Below are 18,701 nucleotides of genomic sequence, written 5' to 3'. Positions count from 1 at the left end.
TGAGAGGCGGATTATCTGAGTCGTCAGACATTCCATCCGGGGGAGTGGGAACTCCACCCGGAGATATTTGCCCAGTTGACTCAATTATGGGGCATTCCAGACATAGATCTGATGGCGTCTCGTCAGAACTTCAAGGTTCCTTGCTACGGGTCCAGATCCAGGGATCCCAAGGCGACTCTAGTGGATGCATTAGTAGCGCCTTGGACCTTCAACCTAGCTTATGTGTTTCCACCGTTTCCTCTCATTCCCAGGCTGGTAGCCAGGATCAAGCAGGAGAGGGCCTCAGTGATCTTGATAGCTCCTGCGTGGCCACGCAGGACTTGGTATGCAGACCTGGTGAATATGTCATCGGCTCCATCATGGAAGCTACCTTTGAGACAGGATCTTCTAGTACAGGGTCCATACGAACATCCAAATCTAGTTTCCCTCCAGCTAACGGCTTGGAAATTGAACGCTTGATTTTATCTAAGCGTGGGTTTTCGGATTCTGTAATAGATACTCTGGTACAAGCCAGAATACCTGTAACTAGAAAAATTTACCATAAAATATGGAAAAGATATATCTGTTGGTGTGAATCCAAGGGATTCTCATGGAGTAAGATCAAAATTTCTAGGATCCTTTCCTTTCTCCAAGAAGGTTTGGATAAAGGATTATCAGCGAGTTCTCTAAAGGGACAGATTTCTGCTTTATCTGTCTTGTTACACAAACGACTGGCAGCTGTGCCTGATGTTCAAGCTTTTGTTCAGGCTTTGGTCAGGATCAAGCCTGTTTACAGACCTTTGACTCCTCCATGGAGTCTGAATTTAGTTCTTTCAGTTCTTCAAGGGGTTCCTTTTGAACCTCTACATTCCATAGATATCAAGATGTTATCTTGGAAAGTTCTGTTTTTGGTTGCTATTTCTTCTGCTAGAAGAGTTTCTGAGTTATCTGCTTTGCAGAGTAATCCGCCCTATCTGGTGTTCCATTCAGATAAGGTTGTTTTACGTACTAAACCTGGTTTCCTTCCAAAGTTCTATTTAGAAGCAACAAAGGATTTCAGACAAACGTCTTCTCTGTTTGTCGTTTATTCTGGCAAGAGGAGAGGTCAAAAAGCTACTGTTACCTCTCTTTCCTTTTGGCTGAAAAGCATCATCCGATTGGCTTACGAGACTGCCGGACAGCAGCCTCCTGAACGCATCACAGCTCACTCTACTAGGGCTGTGGCTTCCACATGGGCCTTCAAGAACGAGGCTTCTGTTGATCAGATATGTAAGGCAGCGACTTGGTCTTCCCTGCACACTTTTGCCAAATTCTACAAATTTGATACTTTTGCTTCTTCGGAGGCTATTTTTGGGAGAAAGGTTTTGCAAGCCGTGGTTCCTTCTGTTTAGGTAACCTGATTGGCTCCCTCCCTTCATCCGTGTCCTAAAGCTTTGGTATTGGTTCCCACAAGTTATGGATGACGCCGTGGACCGGACACACCAATGTTGGAGAAAACAGAATTTATGCTTACCTGATAAATTACTTTCTCCAACGGTGTGTCCGGTCCACGGCCCGCCCTGGTTTTTTAATCAGGTTTGATGAATTTCTTTCTTTAACTACAGTCACCACGGCACCTTATGGTTTCTCCTATTTTTTCTCCTGTCCGTCGGTCGAATGACTGGGGTGGGCGGAGCCTAGGAGGGACTATATGGACAGCTTTTGCTGTGCTCTTTGCCATTTCCTTTTGGGGAAGAGAATATTCCCACAAGTTATGGATGACGCCGTGGACCGGACACACCGTTGGAGAAAGTAATTTATCAGGTAAGCATAAATTCTGTTTTTTTTTATAAATAAAGTTAGTCTACCCAAACACGCAAGCGATGGACTCTCCTTCCTTAACAAAGTCTCATTCCTGTGTTTATTGTGAGGAGGTTCTGGTAGATCAGCCTGCTCAACTATGTTCCACATGCCTTGATAAAGTTACAACATCTAAATGTAAACGGATGTCTAGTACTACTTAGCCATCCACCTCTGAGGGTTCTTCATCCCGGGAGGTGCGTTCCCTACATTCATCTCCTATTGCACATGCAGTGCCCTGGGGTCCAACCATTACTCCTTCGGGAGAGATTCGTTGGGCGTCAGACTTTGCGGACCAACTGGAATCGGCGGTTTTGAAAGTGATCCATGCCTTACTACGTTCTGCTAAGCACAACCATAGGGTTTATCATAGCAGCCCGGCCCAGGGTTTGTCCATGCCGGTGGATAATCCAGAGGCACTATACAATGACGAGGCCCACTCCGACTCTTCGGAGGAGGCCCCATCTGGGTCAGAGTCCGTGTCATCTAAACCTCCGGTAGTGGAGGAGCCTGGTTATAGATTTAGGATGGAGAATTTGCGCTTTCTGCTACGGCAGGTGCTTGCTACTGGAGGGTCCGGAACCGAAGATACTGGAGGAACCTGCGATTCCTAAGCTTGACAAGGTATACGCGGACAGGGTAGTACTTCAGTCTTTCCCGGTTCTCGTTAATATGGCAAATATTATTAAGAATCTATGGGAGCGATGAGGGTCGTCCTTTTCTCCTTCTGCTTCTTTTAAAAAACTTCCCCATTCCGGACTCCCAGCTTGAGCTGTGGGGGACCATCCCTAAGGTGGATGGAGCCATTTCTACGCTTGCGAAGCAGACGACTATTCCACTCATCGTTTAAAGAGCCCATGGATAAAAAGCTGGAAAACATGTTGAGAAAGGTGTTTCAGCACACAGGGTTTGTTTATCAGCCAGCAGTGGCCATTACGGAAATCGCTGGAGCTGCGACATATTGGTGTGAATATATGTGTACAATGGTGTGAAATGGTCGAGGGGGAGATATCCATCGACGAGATACAGGAGAAGATTAAGGCGCTGAAGGTCGCCAATTCTTTCATCTGTGATGCCAATATGCAAATTATTCGCCTGAATACTAAGGTGTCAGGTTTTTCTGTTTTAGCGAGCAGGGCTCTGTGGCTAAAATCTTGGTCTGCGGACATGACCTCTAAATAGAGTCTGTTGTCCCTGCCTTTTCAAGGAAAGATCCTGTTCGGGATCCAGGATTGGATTTGATTATATCCACGGTTACGGGAGGCAAGGGAGCTTTTCTACCTTTCGTGCGGACAAGGCCCATCACCAGCAACCCACTGCGTAAGTGGACCAGTCCAAGAGAGAGGCCTTTCTAGAGTGTGTGAGAGATCTCGCCTCTCTCTGAGTTATCGTACCAGTACCCCTAGCCAAAAGGGGTCTAGGGTACTATTCAAACCTTTTTGTGGTTCCAAAGAAGGAGGGCACATTCTGCCCGATTCTGAACCTAAAGTGTTTAAACAAGTTTCTGAGGCCTAGATTTGGAGTTTGGCGTTAGCCGTGAAAACCAGCGTTAGAGGCTCCTAACGCTGGTTTTAGGCTACCTCCGGTATTTGGAGTCACTCAAAATAGGGTCTAACGCTCACTTTTCAGCCGCGACTTTTCCATACCGCAGATCCCCTTACGTCAATTGCGTATCCTATCTTTTCAATGGGATCTTTCTAACTCCGGTATTTAGAGTCGTGTCTGAAGTGAGCGTTAGACATCTAACGACAAAACTCCAGCCGCAGGAAAAAAGTCAGTAGTTAAGAGCTTTCTGGGCTAACGCCGGTTCATAAAGCTCTTAACTACTGTGCTCTAAAGTACACTAACACCCATAAACTACCTATGTACCCCTAAACCGAGGTCTCCCCACATCGCCGCCACTCGATTAAATTTTTTTAACCCCTAATCTGCCGACCGCCACCTACGTTATACTTATGTACCCCTAATCTGCTGCCCCTAACACCGCCGACCCATATATTATATTTATTAACCCCTAACCTGCCCCCCACAACGTCGCAGCCAGCTACCTACAATAATTAACCCCTAATCTGCCGACCGCAAAGCGCTGCCATCTGCGTTATACTTATGTACCCCTAATCTGCTGCCCCTAACACCGCCGACCCCTATATTATATATATTAACCCCTAATCTGCCCCCCTCAACGTCGCCTCCACCTGCCTACACTTATTAACCCCTAATCTGCCGAGCGGACCGCACCGCTACTATAATAAAGTTATTAACCCCTAATCTGCCTCACTAACCCTATAATAAATAGTATTAACCCCTAATCTGCCCTCCCTAACATCGCCGACACCTAACTTCAATTATTAACCCCTAATCTGCCGACCGGAGCTCACCGCTATTCTAATAAATGTATTAACCCCTAAAGCTAAGTCTAACCCTAACACTAACACCCCCCTAAATTAAATATAATTTTAATCTAACTAAATAAATTAACTCTTATTAAATAAATTATTCCTATTTAAAGCTAAATACTTACCTGTAAAATAAATCCTAATATAGCTACAATATAAATTATAATTACATTGTAGCTATTTTAGGATTAATATTTATTTTACAGGTAACTTTGTAATTATTTTAACCAGGTACAATAGCTATTAAATAGTTAAGAACTATTTAATAGTTACCTAGTTAAAATAATTACAAAATTACCTGTAAAATAAATCCTAACCTAAGTTACAATTAAACCTAACACTATACTATCATTAAATTAATTAAATAAAATACCTACAATTACCTACAATTAAACCTAACACTACACTATCAATACATTAATTAAATACAATACCTACAAATAAATACATTTAAATAAACTAACTAAAGTACAAAAAATAAAAAAGAACTAAGTTACAAAAAATAAAAAAATATTTACAAACATAAGAAAAATATTACAACAATTTTAAACTAATTACACCTACTCTAAGCCCCCTAATAAAATAACAAAGCCCCCCAAAATAAAAAAATGCCCTACCCTATTCTAAATTACTAAAGTTCAAAGCTCTTTTACCTTACCAGCCCTGAACAGGGCCCTTTGCGGGGCATGCCCCAAGAAGTTCAGCTCTTTTGCCTGTAAAAAAAAACATACAATACCCCCCCCCCCAACATTACAACCCACCACCCACATACCCCTAATCTAACCCAAACCCCCCTTAAATAAACCTAACACTAAGCCCCTGAAGATCTTCCTACCTTGTCTTCACCCTGCCAGGTTCACCGATCGGTCCAGAAGAGCTCCTCCGATGTCCTGATCCAAGCCCAAGCGGGGGGCTGAAGAGGTCCATGATCCGGCTGAAGTCATCATCCAAGCGGGAGCTGAAGAGGTCCATGATCCGGCTGAAGTCTTCATCCAAGCGGGGCAGAAGAGGTCTTCCATTCGATTGAAGTCTTCATCCAAGCGGGGCAGAAGAGGTCTTCCATCCGATTGAAGTCTTCATCCAAACGGGATCTTCTATGGTCATCCATCCGGAGCGGAGCGGCAGGATCCTGAAGACCTCCGACGCGGAACATCCATCCTGGCCGACGACTGAACGACGAATGACGGTTCCTTTAAATGACGTCATCCAAGATGGCGTCCCTCGAATTCCGATTGGCTGATAGGATTCTATCAGCCAATCGGAATTAAGGTAGGAATATTCTGATTGGCTGATGGAATCAGCCAATCAGAATCAAGTTCAATCCGATTGGCTGAGCAGAGTTTGCGTAAGCAACTCTGGTATTGAGAGTTGAAGCTGCGTTAAAAATGCTCTATGCTCCTTTTTTGGAGCCTAACGCAGCCTTTATGTGGACTCTCAATACCAGAGTTATTTTTATGGTGCGGCCAGAAAAAAAGCCGGCGTTAGCTACGTGGGTCCTTACCGACAAAACTCCAAATCTAGGCCTGAGTGTTCCATTGTTCAAATTGGAAACAATCAGATCTATTCTGCCCCTAGTCCAAGAGGGACAGTTCATGATGTCTATAAACTTGAAGGATGCTTACCTGCATGTGCCAATCCACAGGGACCACTTCAGGTTCCTAAGATTTGCATTTCTGGACCAACACTTCCAGTTTGTGGCCCTTCCTTTTGGTCTGGCGACGGCTCCGATAGTCTTCACGAAGGTTCTCGGGGTGGGGACGCTGCTGAGCATTGCGGTGGCACCCTACCTGGACGACATCCTGGTTCAGGTGACATCGCTCAGCCTCTTCTTCTTCTGCTCCAATCAGTCAGTTTCATCAGATTCCAGACCGACAACATTACCTCAGTGGCTTACATCAACCAACAGGGGGTACGAGGAGCTCCCTTGCGATGAGGGAGCAGTCTCGGATTCTGGAGTGGGCGAAGTCCCATGAACTCTCGCTCTCACATTCCGGGTGTGGACAACTGGTAAGCAGACTTTCTCAGCAGATAGTCCTTCTATCCGGGGGAATGGTCTCTTCACCCCGAAGTGTTTGCGGAGATTTGTCACAGATGGGGAACGCCTTAGATTGCGTCGAGGTCCAGGGATCCCCAGGCAGAGCTGATAGATACCTTAGTGGTTCCTTGGGGATTCAGCCTAGCTTACATTTTTCCTCCATTACCACTTCTACCTCGCATAGGGGCACTCATCAAACAGGAGCGGGCCTCGGCCATTCTGATTGCTCCTTCGTGCGGATCTGGTGGGGATGTCATCCTCTCTGCCGTGGAGGTCACCCTGTCGCAGGGATCTGCTGTCACAGGGCCCCTTTCAGCATCAATATCTAGATTCTCTGAGGCTGACTGCGTGGAGATTGAACGCCTAGTCTTAGCCAAGAGAGGCTTTTCTGAAAGTGTGATTGATACTCTAATTCAGGCAAGGAAGCCAGTCATTTGTCACATCTACCATAAGGTGTGGAGGACTTACTTGTCCTGGTGTAAGAAGCATGGATATTCTTGGCATAAGGTGAAGGTATCCAGGATTTTGTCTTTTCTCCAGGATGGTTTGGAGAAGGGTCTTGCCACTAGTTCCTTAAAGGGACAGATTTCGGCATTATCTGTCTTGTTGCATAGGAGACTTGCTGAGCTCCCTGACATCCAATCTTTTGTTCAGGCTCTGTCTAGAATCAGACCTGTCTTTAGGCAATCAGCTCTGCCTTGGAGCTTAAACTTAGTCCTTAGAGTTTTGCAGAGGGTTCCGTTTAAACCTATGCATTCCATAGACATTAAGATTCTGTCCTAGAAAGGTTCTCTTCCTGTTGGCTATTGCATCGGCACACAGAGTATCTGAGCTAGCTGCCTTGCAATGTGATCCTCCTTATCTGGTGTTTAATGCGGATAAGGCTGTACTGCGCACTGGGTTTGGGTTTCTCCCTAAGGTGGTGTCTAACCGTAACATCAATTATTAAATAATTTTTCCTTCTTTGTTTCCTAACCCTTCTTCTTCAAAGGAGAGGTTACTTCATAACCTGGATGTGGTTCGTGCCTTGAAGTTTTATCTTCAGGCTACCAAGGATTTCAGACAGTCTACGTCTCTTTTTGTTGTGTATTCTGGGAAGCACAAGGGGCAACGGGCCTCTGCTACTTCTTTGTCTCTTTGGTTGAGGAGTATGATTCGCTTGGCTTATGAGACAGCAGGACATAAGCCTCCTCATTCAATTAGAGCTGTGGCTTCGTCTTGGGCCTTCAAGAATGAGGCCTCTATGGAGCAAATTTGTAAGGTGGCTACCTGGTCCTCCTTACACACTTTTTCAAAGTTTTACAAGTTTGACGTTTTTGCTTCTGTGGAAGCTGTTTTTGGGAGAAAGGTTTTACAGGTTGTAGTGCCCTCTGATTAGGGTCCGCCTGAAGCCGTGGACTCTCCTCCCCTTTAGATGGAAAACATTACCTGATAATTTCATTTCCATCGAGGGGAGGAGAGTCCACGGCTCCCGCCCGTATCTCCAATGGGCGGACCTAAATTTAATAGTCTACTGGCTCCATTTATACCCTGATATTTCTCCTACTTTTCATGGTTCCCTCAGCAGAATGACTGGGGGATGAGGAAAGTGGGGGAGGTATTTAAGCCTTTGGCTAGGGTGTATTTGCCTCCTCCTGGTGACCAGGTTCTAAATTCCCAATAATAATGAATGAAGCCGTGGACTCTCCTCCCCTCGATGGAAATGAAATTATCAGGTAAGCATAATTTATGTTTTTTCATAGCATGGGAAGTCCTGTCTTAAGCACCACATGATTGGGTGCAGTCTTTTTCATTTCCTAATATCCTGTTACAGACATCATTCCTGTGGAGAGCTTTTTTTACTCTTAGCTGTCTGGGTCTAGGAGGTGATGAGTGCCCCAGCCATTGGGAGTATTAGGGTGCTGTTTTCTTAAAAAAAAAAAGCGTTTCTTTTTGTTTGTCCTTCTGTGGGTGTATACAAAGCTATGGAGGACTCTGATACTATATAAAAAGGTTCCGCTCCTTCTGTACTGATTAATAATTCCTGTTTTTATTGTGAGGAGGCTGTAGTTTGCTGGCCTGCTCAATTTTGTTCCATTTGCCTAAACACTGTTCTAAAGTCTAAGAAGGGAGACAAGCCTGCTAATACTATTACCCCTTCTGAGCCGTCCCGAGAAATTTAGTACCCTTTCTACATTACCCGCTCCACATGCAGTTCCCTGTGGCTCAACTAATCCTCCACCTGGAGGGGGCCTTTTTCCTGCGTACTTTACTGCGCAGTTACAATCAGCGGTATCTGCGGCCCTGAGTGCCTTACCTCGCTCTAACAAACGCAAGAGAAAGGTTAAACATAGTTCTCCTGACCTAAAGTCATCTAAATATCTGTCTTATTTAGCTACTATATCCCAGCTATCCGAGGATGAGTTAACCTCTGTAGCTTCAGAGGGTCACCTTTCTGAGTCGGAGACTTCAGTTTCTAAACCTCCTTTAGCGGAGGAAACCTCCTTTAGATTTAAAATTGAGCATCTGCATTTTTATTAAAGGAGGTTCTGTCTACACTAGAGGTTCCAGAGGCTACACTCCCTGAGGAACTTAAGATCCGTAAATTAAACGGGGTTTATGAAGATAGTAAGGCCCTCTGACTTTTCCCATGCCAGTTAAGATGGCGAACATTATTAGTAACAAATGGGAAAAAGTAGGAACTTCTATTTCCCCCTCGTCTACTTCTAAAAAATTATTCCTGGTCCCTGACTCTCAATTAGATTTGTGGGGCTCCATCCCTAAGGTGGATGGTGCTATCTCTATGCTGGCTAAGCATACTACTATCCCTCTGGAGGATAGTTCTTCTTTTAGAGAGCCTATGGATAAGAAAATGGAGACTTTTCTGAGGAAGATGTTTCAACATATGGGGTTTTTATTTTAACCGGCAGAAGCTGTAGCTGCGGCTGCTGGAGCAGCTAACTGCTGGTGCGACACTCTGTTGCAGCTCATTGAGGTGGAGACTACCCTTGAGTATATTTAGGAGAGAATAAAAGCACTGAGAATTGCTAACTCCTTCATCTGTGATGTGAATATGCAGATTATTTGTAATTTCTGAGATTTCTGCTTTGCAATGTGATCCCCCTTATCTGTTTTTTCATGCTGATAAGGCGGTATTACGCTCTAAACTAAGGTTCCTCCCTAAGGTGGTGTCGAATCGTAACATTAATCAAGAAATTGTTGTTCCTTTCTTGTGTCCTAATCCTTCTTCAGCGAAGGAACGTTTGCTTCACAATCTAGATGTTGTTTGTGCCTTGAATTTCTATCTACAGGCTACTAAGGAATTCAGACAATCTTCCTCTTTGTTTGTCATCTATGCGGGGAAGCGTAAGGGGCAGAAGGCTACTATGACTTCTCTATCTTTCTGGTTAAGGAGTGTCATCCGCTTAGCTTATGAGACAGCAGGACGACAGCCTCCTGAGAGGATAACAGCTCATTCCACTAGAGCAGTGGCTTCCTCTTGGGCTTTAAGGAACAAAGCCTAAATGGATCAGATTTGTAAGGCGGCTACCTGTTCCTCCTTACACACTTTTTCTAAATTTTACAAGTTTGATATGTTTGGTTCGGCTGAAGAAGCTTTCGGGAGAAAAGTTTTGCAGGCTGTGGTGCCCTCAGATAAGGATCCGCATCTTTTTTCTGTTCCCTCCCGTTATTCATTCAGTGTCCTCTGGAGCTTGGGTATAGTTTTCCCAACAGTAAGGAATGAAGTTGTGTACTCTCCCTGCCTTACGGAAGGAAAACATAATTTATGCTTACCAGATAAATTCCTTTCCTTCCTGGCAGGGAGAGTCCATGACCCCGCCCGTAATTTTTTTTTGATGGGCGGCTCCCTTTTTATATTATTTCTTCTGGCACCTTTTATACCCTGATGTTTCTGCTACTTTTCCTTGTTCCCTCAGCAGAATGACTGGGGGATAGGGGAAGTGGGTTGGATATTTAAGCCTTTGGCTGTGGTGTCTTTGCCTCCTCCTGGTGGCTAAGTGTTGTATTTTCCAACAGTAAGGAATGAAGTTGTGGACTCTCCCTGCCAGGAAGGAAAGGAATTTATCTGGTAAGCATAAATTATATTTTTAAATAACTTTCCAATTTACTTCTTGATAACCTTTGTTGAAAAGCATATCTAAATAGACTCAATAGTTGCTGATTGGTGGCTGCACATAGATGCCTCTTTTGATTGGCGCGCCATGTGCATTGCTATTTCTTCAACAAAGGATATCTGAAGAATGAAGAAAATTAAATAATAGAAGTAAATTGGAATGTTGTTTAAAATTATATTCTCTATCTGAATCATGAAAGAAAAATGATGGCTTTCATGTCCCTATTCACCGTGCTTTTGTTTTCCCCCTGTGCCTGTAGCTTTCTTCTTAGCTTTTCTCTTATTTTAACCCATTACAAGTGCACATCTGCATACTGGGTACCACCATCTTGGAGCTTACTATTCTTGCACTCTGTGACAAAATCAGTGCTCATTCACAAACCAGTAACGTTGATGGCTGTTTGACAGCTGTATTGTGCACTTCAGTTAATTGTCCATGTAACTTCTAAACTGCAAAAATGTAAACCCTGCGTTCTGTATTGTGTCTGATAAACTGATGTGAAAAGGCCGGCAGCATCACTGATGTTAACCACTCCTGCAACAAAGCACAAGAGTAGTGAGTTCCAAGCCCAGCAGGAAAATGTGGAGCTTTACCAACTGGAATCTGTAATGTTAACATAAGAGAACAGCTCTGAAGAGAGCTGCAGGTACAGGAAGATATTGTATTCTTTCAAATATTGTACTGTGTGTTCCCTCACACATGTAACATACTCTTTAATAATTTCTATAGTGATGTATAAAATGTTGTCAAGAAGCTAAACAGGAAAGCAGGCACTGCATAAGGACATCCGGTAAAATTTATAAATCCTTTATTGAAAAATAAATTTAAAAAGTAAAAAAAAAAACAGTAACAGACGCTGTGTACACAAAAAATGTATAAAATGTTAATGCTTTTTAAACAACACATAGGGGCCGATTTATTATTGTGCAAACGGACATGATACGATGTAGAGTATCATGTCCGCCGCACATCGATAAATGCCGACAGCATACGCTGTCCGCATTTATCATGGCACAAGCAGTTCTTGTGAACTGCTTGTGCAATGCCGCCCCCTGCAGATTCACAGCCAATCGGCCGCTAGCAGGGGGTGTCAATCAGCCCGATCGTATAGGATCGGGCAGATTGAAGACCGCAACCGCAGAGGCAGCGGATCAGTTATGGAGCAGCGGTCTTTAGACCCCATAGTGATAATAATACGTGTCGGGGAGCATTGCTTTTTGGGGCCTGGATGGGATGAATATAGGGGTAACTATGGGATGTGGCTTTAACAATAATAAAATATTTATATTTTTAAGGATCTGTTGCCTTGTAATGGGACTGGTACATTCAGTCTGCCTCTCCTTTTTCTTGGGTGCTTTGTGTCAGCAAATACTGGCAGCCTTCCCATATCTAATATGGCCGTCATGTGTTTTTGCGCTTGGCAGCTATGAATGGCAGTCTGCTGCAGTTCTGTAACAATGCAAGGAACCATTACATAAATAAAAAAAATATATCAATAAAAAAAAATCAAATAAGCAGACAGCTATAACAGAAACACCTGTTCCTAAATCATAACAAACCAGTAATATTTGTAAAAGTTGGTAGCCATGATATTATTCTTTTACTGAGCAAACTATACCACTTTGTCACTTGGAATGACTAATCACATAGCTACTGAAAAATTGCATGAGTCATCCTTATAGTCAAAATATGTATATAACTGCACTGCCCATCAGCTAAAGGTATATTATTAATTAATTAATTAATTGTTAAAAAAGGAAATATGGACCCAGTTTCCTCTGATTTAACTTTAAAATGTTGTCTTTTTCTATGTGTTTCCAATTCCTGAGAGAACTGAAAGTGAATATTCAGATTTCAGTAGCATAACAGTGCTACCCTCTCCATAATGATTGCTTGATCAGTTTAGTGGATCATCTGTCCCTAACTGGCCTCAGGGGATGAAATATTTTTTTTTTTAGGATATGTCCCTGGACTGCAAAACAGAGCATGGGTTGCTAACAAGATACATTTAAAGGAAAGGCTTTAATGCTTTTCAAACATTTAATTTATTTTGTATACAGATATTTTGCAATGTAGGAGTTTAAAGGGACATGAAACCCAAAAGTTGTCTTTCATGATTTAGATAGAGAATACATTTTTTAAATAACTTTGCAATTTACTTATTTTATCTAATTTGCTTAATTATCTTGGTATCCTTTGTTAAAAAAGCATATCTAGATAGGCCCAGGATCTGGGAGCTAGCTGCTGATTGGTGTATGCACATCTATGCCTCTGGTGATTGACTTACTGATTTGTTCACCTAGCTCCCAGTAGTACATTGCTGCTCCTTCAGGAAGGGATACCAAGAGAATAAAGCAAAATTGATCATAGAAGTAAATAAGAGGGGGGTTGTTGTTTTTTCTTTTTACAATTGTATGCTTTATCTAAATCATGAAAGAAAAAAACTGGGTTTCATATCCCTTTAAGAGCTGAAATATAAATCTGTGTATAAAATGGTTTTGGAATATGAAGCCCATGGAAAGAACAATTGGTTTATATACAGCTCTAATACCAAGTTCACTTTTTTATATCTTCAGCCAAGACAGACGTCGTAACCTCTATGTAGTTTGAAATAAATTAATCCAAGTATCGTCCTGGTTACATAACCGAAATTTACTGGAAATATTGCTTTTCTACTTTGTTATTAGAGGAGCAAGAGGCAACTTTTAAAGGGCATTAAAGGAACGCATTAACTCTTTTTTCAAAAGGAGGCTCTGGGCGCTACAGCCAAACAGAGGCTGTAGTGCTCGCAACATTATTGTCATGTGCTGCACACGTCTAAGTGCTTAGGGAGTAAGCCTTTGCATGGTCTCATCTGAGGCCTAAAATATCATTGTGACAATAATAGCTGTGACGCCTGTACCTTTAGTCAATTTAGTAAACTTTTATGTGGTAGGAAAAAGTCATGGAGCTGCAAGTATAGGGTCAGTTTATATTAAGAAATGCATAAACCAAACATGCACATTTTAAATGTTCCTATTTACCGCTGTCCTCACATTCAAGTGATGCATTAAAGTTAAAGGGACGTGAAAGCCAACATTTTTCTTTCATGATTCAGTTAAACAATACAATTTTAAACAACTTTCCAATTTATTTCTGTTATTTAATATGCGTCCTTCTCTTGTTATCCTTTGCTGAAAGATTTATCTAGGTAAGCTCAGGAGCAGCAAGAACCTAGGTTTTGTTGCTGTATATATAAATATACCGATTGTCATTGACTCACCCATGTGTTACGTTAGAAACCAGTAGTGCATTGCTACTCCTTCAACAAATGATACAAAGAGAATGAAACAAATTAGCTAATAGAAATAAATTAGAAAGTTGTTTAAAATTGTATTCTCTATCTGAATCATGAAATACAATTTTGGGGTTTCATGTCCCTTTAATGGATTATTTTAATGCCCCTTTAACTGTAAATCATACTATGCTTCTTAAATCCCCAAACCTTTGGCTATAGCTGATTCTTACAAACTCTTATGAAACACTCTGACAAATTATAGACGGAAAGTAAAACATACAGTTTTGTTACTGGCAGATTTTTAAAAGAAACTACATGACATTAAACTCTGCAAACTTTTTGTATTATCTAAAAAAAAACAATGATTATAACTAACTACAGACATTAAAAAAGTTGCCGTGACATATTAGAAAAGTAAAATGACTCTGATGGATGCCGCAGACACGATACCATTTACCTGCACCAATTTGCCTGTCAGAAATGACAACATAAGATCAAACTCTGTCTGCACAGGAGCGATACTTTGAAGTCAGATTGCTCTTTTAGTCTATTTCAGGAGTTTCCTCTGCCTCTCCTGGGTACCAGCTTTATGTTGATACAAATCTCATATATACTTTTTTTTTTTTTCTTAAACTCGCAATTCCGTTCAAAGTGGATTTATCTGGTGACTAACAAAGTTGAAAGTTCAAATCAATGGATTCAGTGTTTGTATAAAGATTTTTTTTTACCTTTTAAAAATATTATATAATTATTTTATATTGCAAAAAAAAAGAGCAATCATTTCTACTTATTGAACTTGCTTGTGAAAATATGCAGAAAACCTGTATTTCTGGTACCACTGTCCTTCAGTCTGTAGCAGTCTAACTTGTCATAAAGGGCTCTATTTATTAAACTGTAGTTTTAGAGCTCGAGCTCGCATGAGCAAACCTGCACCACTTGCATGGAGGCTGGGGAATCGTGTACACCTGCAGTATATTAAATAGAGCCCATAGTGTCAAGCCAGAGATAACACCACAAAGACCTCAAAGTTCATTTGGAAAAAATGTGAATGGAGGTTAAGGGGTCGATTTATCAAAGGCTTCGCCAGCCTTCGCCCCCTACAACAAGGGAACCTGCGGTCCGTATTTATGAAGCAGCGGTCATCAGAGCGCTGCTTCCCTAACCTCTTCCCACCTCTTAGGTGGCAAATTTCAATCTCCCCGGTCTCGTTGACCTGGGAGATTGAGAGCTCCTGCCCACTCGTGTTTAGTTGTGCATGGACAGGGGGCGGCGTTGCACAAGAGTGCAAAATTGCATTCTTGTGCAATGAAGAATTCCGGCAGCGGAATTCAACCTGCCAGAGGCAAGCTGCGGCGGACAGGAGCATGTATGTATGCCCCTGTCCGCCGTAGCTTGATAAATCGACCCCTAAATAGTTTGGTATGAAATCTACGTTATTACACACACAATATTTTATACATTTTCTTAGGAAAATTCCCTCTATTTTAGTGATGGGCAAATGACAGGCCATAAACCAGCCCTCACTCCTGTCTGAAATTATATGATACTTTTTAATTCTATTAAGGTACATTAAAGGATGTTATGTTGTGTAGCTATAGAATAACGTATCAGCCAAGTCTTAACATTTTTAAAACAAATTAACTTTTTTACTGCAATTATTTTTCAGTAGCCAAACCCCACGCAACATTTGTCTTATTTGGAGAAGGCAATTTGTGCTTTAGTTCCCAGACAACAGTCATAGACTTAGTATCCAATGGAGGGATCAATAAGCTAATATCAAAAGTTAAAAATAATAGTTTTAATAAAATATTAAAAAAAGCTTTTAAAATGTGATCATGTTTAATTGTTTCTTGTTTAGATTGTATTGTGTTTAGGGTTTGTGCACCGCTGGTCTGAAAAAGTTTGGGAACCAATAGGATAGATCATGAACTTTTAAACAACTTTCCAATTTACTTCTATGATCAAATTTGTTATCCTTTCTTAAAGAGTAATCCTAGGTGAGTTCAGGAGCTTGCATGTGTTTTTATCTATCTGGCAGCAGTGCCTGCAACAATTTTATTGCAATGTTATAGATAGATGCAAATACTGCTTTTGACACGTGCACACTCAACAAAGGATACCAAGAGAACAAAACAAATTTGATAATGGAAGTAATTGGAAAGTTTAAAATTGAATAGTTTATCTGAATCACTAAAGTTTAATTTTGACATTAGTATCCCTTTAAATTACAATATGTTAAAAAGTTTATAGTCGGGATGTGTGTCTTGCTAAACAATGGAAGAAAATGACACAACTTTTATCATATTGGTTAATTAGGGGTCGAATTATCAAAGGCTTTCGCCAGCCTTCGAGCCCCTACGGCTGCAGGTTCTCACAAGAGAACCTGCTCGCCGTATTTAACAAGCAGCGGTCACCAGACTGCTGATTTCCTAACTTTTCGCCACCTCTAAGGTGGCAAAATTCAGTCTCCGCGGTCTAGTCCGACCTGGGAGATTGACAGCTCGTGCCCGCGCGTGATTGGCTGTGCGCGGGCAGGGGGCTGGATTGCACGAGAGAGCAAAATAGCGCTCGTGTGCAATGGTAAATTCCTCTGGAGAAATTCGTATGTACGCCCTTGTCCGCCTCAGCTTGATAAATCTAGCCCTTAGTATTTGACACTTTAGATTAGGGTTGACCAACTAGTGGCCCTCTGAACTAGATTTTGCAGTCCCTTGAAAAATGTATAACTAAGAATGTGTATCTTAGTTTTGTAGCCCCAAGAAAAAGGGGAAGTAAAAATGTGTGCTTTGGGGACTTCTGGTGGGTGGGCAAAGAAGGATTCCACAAATTATAAAAAATGAACATCAGACAGAAGGTACTCTGCAACCTTACTTAAAGGGACAGTTTACCTAATCTAAGAATACATTTTAGATGTTTTATTGAAATCATTACATATGTTACTGCTGGTCAATCTTCTAACTTCGCTTTCTATGTTTAAAAATTTTGTTTGGAAAAGTCCATTTTCATTTTTATATATAAAATGACTTCATGTTACTGTTAAGCACAGGTAGACTCTACCTGCACTAGTTCAAATCACAATCTTCTCTCCCTATATCTTTTGGTTGTTTTTTTTCTGTTCTAAAATGCAAATAATAGTCTATATTTATTTAGAACAACAACTATTACCTTTCAGATTACAGTACTGCACTATCTGTAGGTACTATGTATACAAAAGTATTAAACATGATATAAAACTGCATTTAGGTTACGTGTCTAAACTTTATTATGACATATAAATACAGCCTCAATGACATAAGATATTGCTATTTACACTGGGTCCCATTTTCCAGATGCAAATAGGCAACTATTCTGAAATCCAAATCTTTTCATGCAGTTTGGATAAATGGTTTTGTCCCTGTATTATATTTGTATCAGTTGTATCCTTCTTACTTACTATTTATTTAGAGAATACAAATTTAAATATGTTTATATGCGTCTCTTTCACATAGATGATAGAACTTTTTTGAGTAAAATGTTCCTTTAAGCTACCAGGGGTTTTATAGGGTTTCTAACTTTCAAGCAGTTGTTTTTTTTTTTTAATTTTTTTTATAAACATGACAAAATAATCATATAAAGCAGTTGTTATTTTAACTGTATATTGTTTTAGTTTTTTTATTAAATTGAATAATGAATAATTTTATAAGATAAGAAGAAAGGCAAATAATGATCACATGTTGTATATACATATAAAAGTTAACGTGTCGCTGCTGTCCTTGCATGACAGTAGTTGATAGTTTTGAATCCTATCAGCATGCTTTCTAATCCTATCAGCCTCAAAGGAAGAATGAATATCCCTTTTCAATCATTACTTTCCTTAGTGTCACAAGGTGTTTGTCACTGACAGCTGTATCAAAGTGGATTTGTACCGTAGGAAGGGGGAGGCATTATTTGAGAAACATATCCTGCTGTAGTCAATAGATATTGTGTTGGCGCTTGATTTGTAAGCTGCATTCCTGGCAAAGCTTCATATCCCCATCTAATGCTATCCAAATTTCTTTCAATTGTAAATATTATTTTGTGTAGGTAGCACTTATATATGTAGTGCTTGTATAAGTTTTTACTAAAAGGAATGGATAGCTATCAGAAGGAGGTCTGGAGGCTAGTAATTCTCTAAAATTGATTGTAATTACTTAAAGGGACATTATACACTAGATTGTTCTTTGCATAAATATTTTGTAGATGATTCATTTATAAAGCCCCTACAGTTTTTTTTTTTTTTAATGTATGGTTTTGCTTATTTTTAAATAACATTGTGCAGATTTTGAGACTCCTAACCAAGCCAAAAAGTTTTAAGGTAATACTGATGTATTCCTCCTCCAGCTTGCTTCTGTTTGTGAAAAGAGTCTTCTCATATGCAGAGGAAGGGGGAGTGTCTGCATTCACTGGGTGTTCCAGTCAACCTAATCAAAAGTGCTAAACTGGGAGCTTCTAAGTAAGTTTTTAAAAGGTTTTATACTGGATTTTTATATCAGTATCTGTGCATATTATTCCTTAAAGTAGTGTCTATTACATGCAGGTAAATGAAAATTGGTGTATACTGTCCCTTTAAAGGGACACAAACTTTTTTTTTGGGGGGGGGGGTGGTATCTGAAAGAGGGATTTAAAAATACATTACAGTTTTTTTTATTATTATTAAAGGGACAAGAAACCTACCTTTTTTCTTGCATGATTTAGAATCTAGAGCATCGAATTTTAAACAACTTTGCTTCTATTATCAAATTGTCTTAGTTTTCTTGGTATCTTTTGTTGAAAAGATCAGGAGCGAGCAAATGTCTGGAGCATTATATGGCAGTAGTTTTGCAATAATGTTATTCATTTGCAAGAGCACTAGATGGCAGCTTCGGACACCTACCTAGGTATCTCTTCAACAAAGAATACCATGGGAATGATCTGAATCACAAAAGAAAATTTATGGTTTTCATAACGCTTTAAACGGATATGAAACCCACATTTTTTCCTTTACGATTCAGATAGAGCATGTGATTTTAAGCAACTTTCTAATTCATGTCTGTTATCATTTT

At 40.7% G+C, this 18,701-nt stretch overlaps 1 protein-coding gene across 5 annotated transcripts in view; it reads left to right on the top strand.

Annotated features, from left to right (window-relative positions):
* ATXN1 (ataxin 1) overlaps positions 1-18,701 on the top strand; it is a 759,530-nt gene that overhangs the window by 388,478 nt on the left and 352,351 nt on the right. Inside the window, exon 4 of one of the 5 annotated variants that reach the window (XM_053714770.1) lies at positions 18,001-18,112. The exons of the other annotated variants lie outside the window; for them this stretch is intronic. The gene's annotated coding sequence lies outside the window, so the exon portion shown is untranslated. The remainder of the gene's footprint in view (positions 1-18,000; positions 18,113-18,701) is intronic. 5 annotated transcript variants of the gene reach the window in all.

The sequence above is a fragment of the Bombina bombina genome, chromosome 5 (assembly GCF_027579735.1).
Source record: "Bombina bombina isolate aBomBom1 chromosome 5, aBomBom1.pri, whole genome shotgun sequence".
Classification (NCBI taxonomy): Eukaryota; Metazoa; Chordata; class Amphibia; order Anura; family Bombinatoridae; genus Bombina; species Bombina bombina.
The sequence above is the reverse complement of the archived record's forward strand: the minus strand, read 5'-3'. Positions and strand labels throughout refer to the sequence as shown.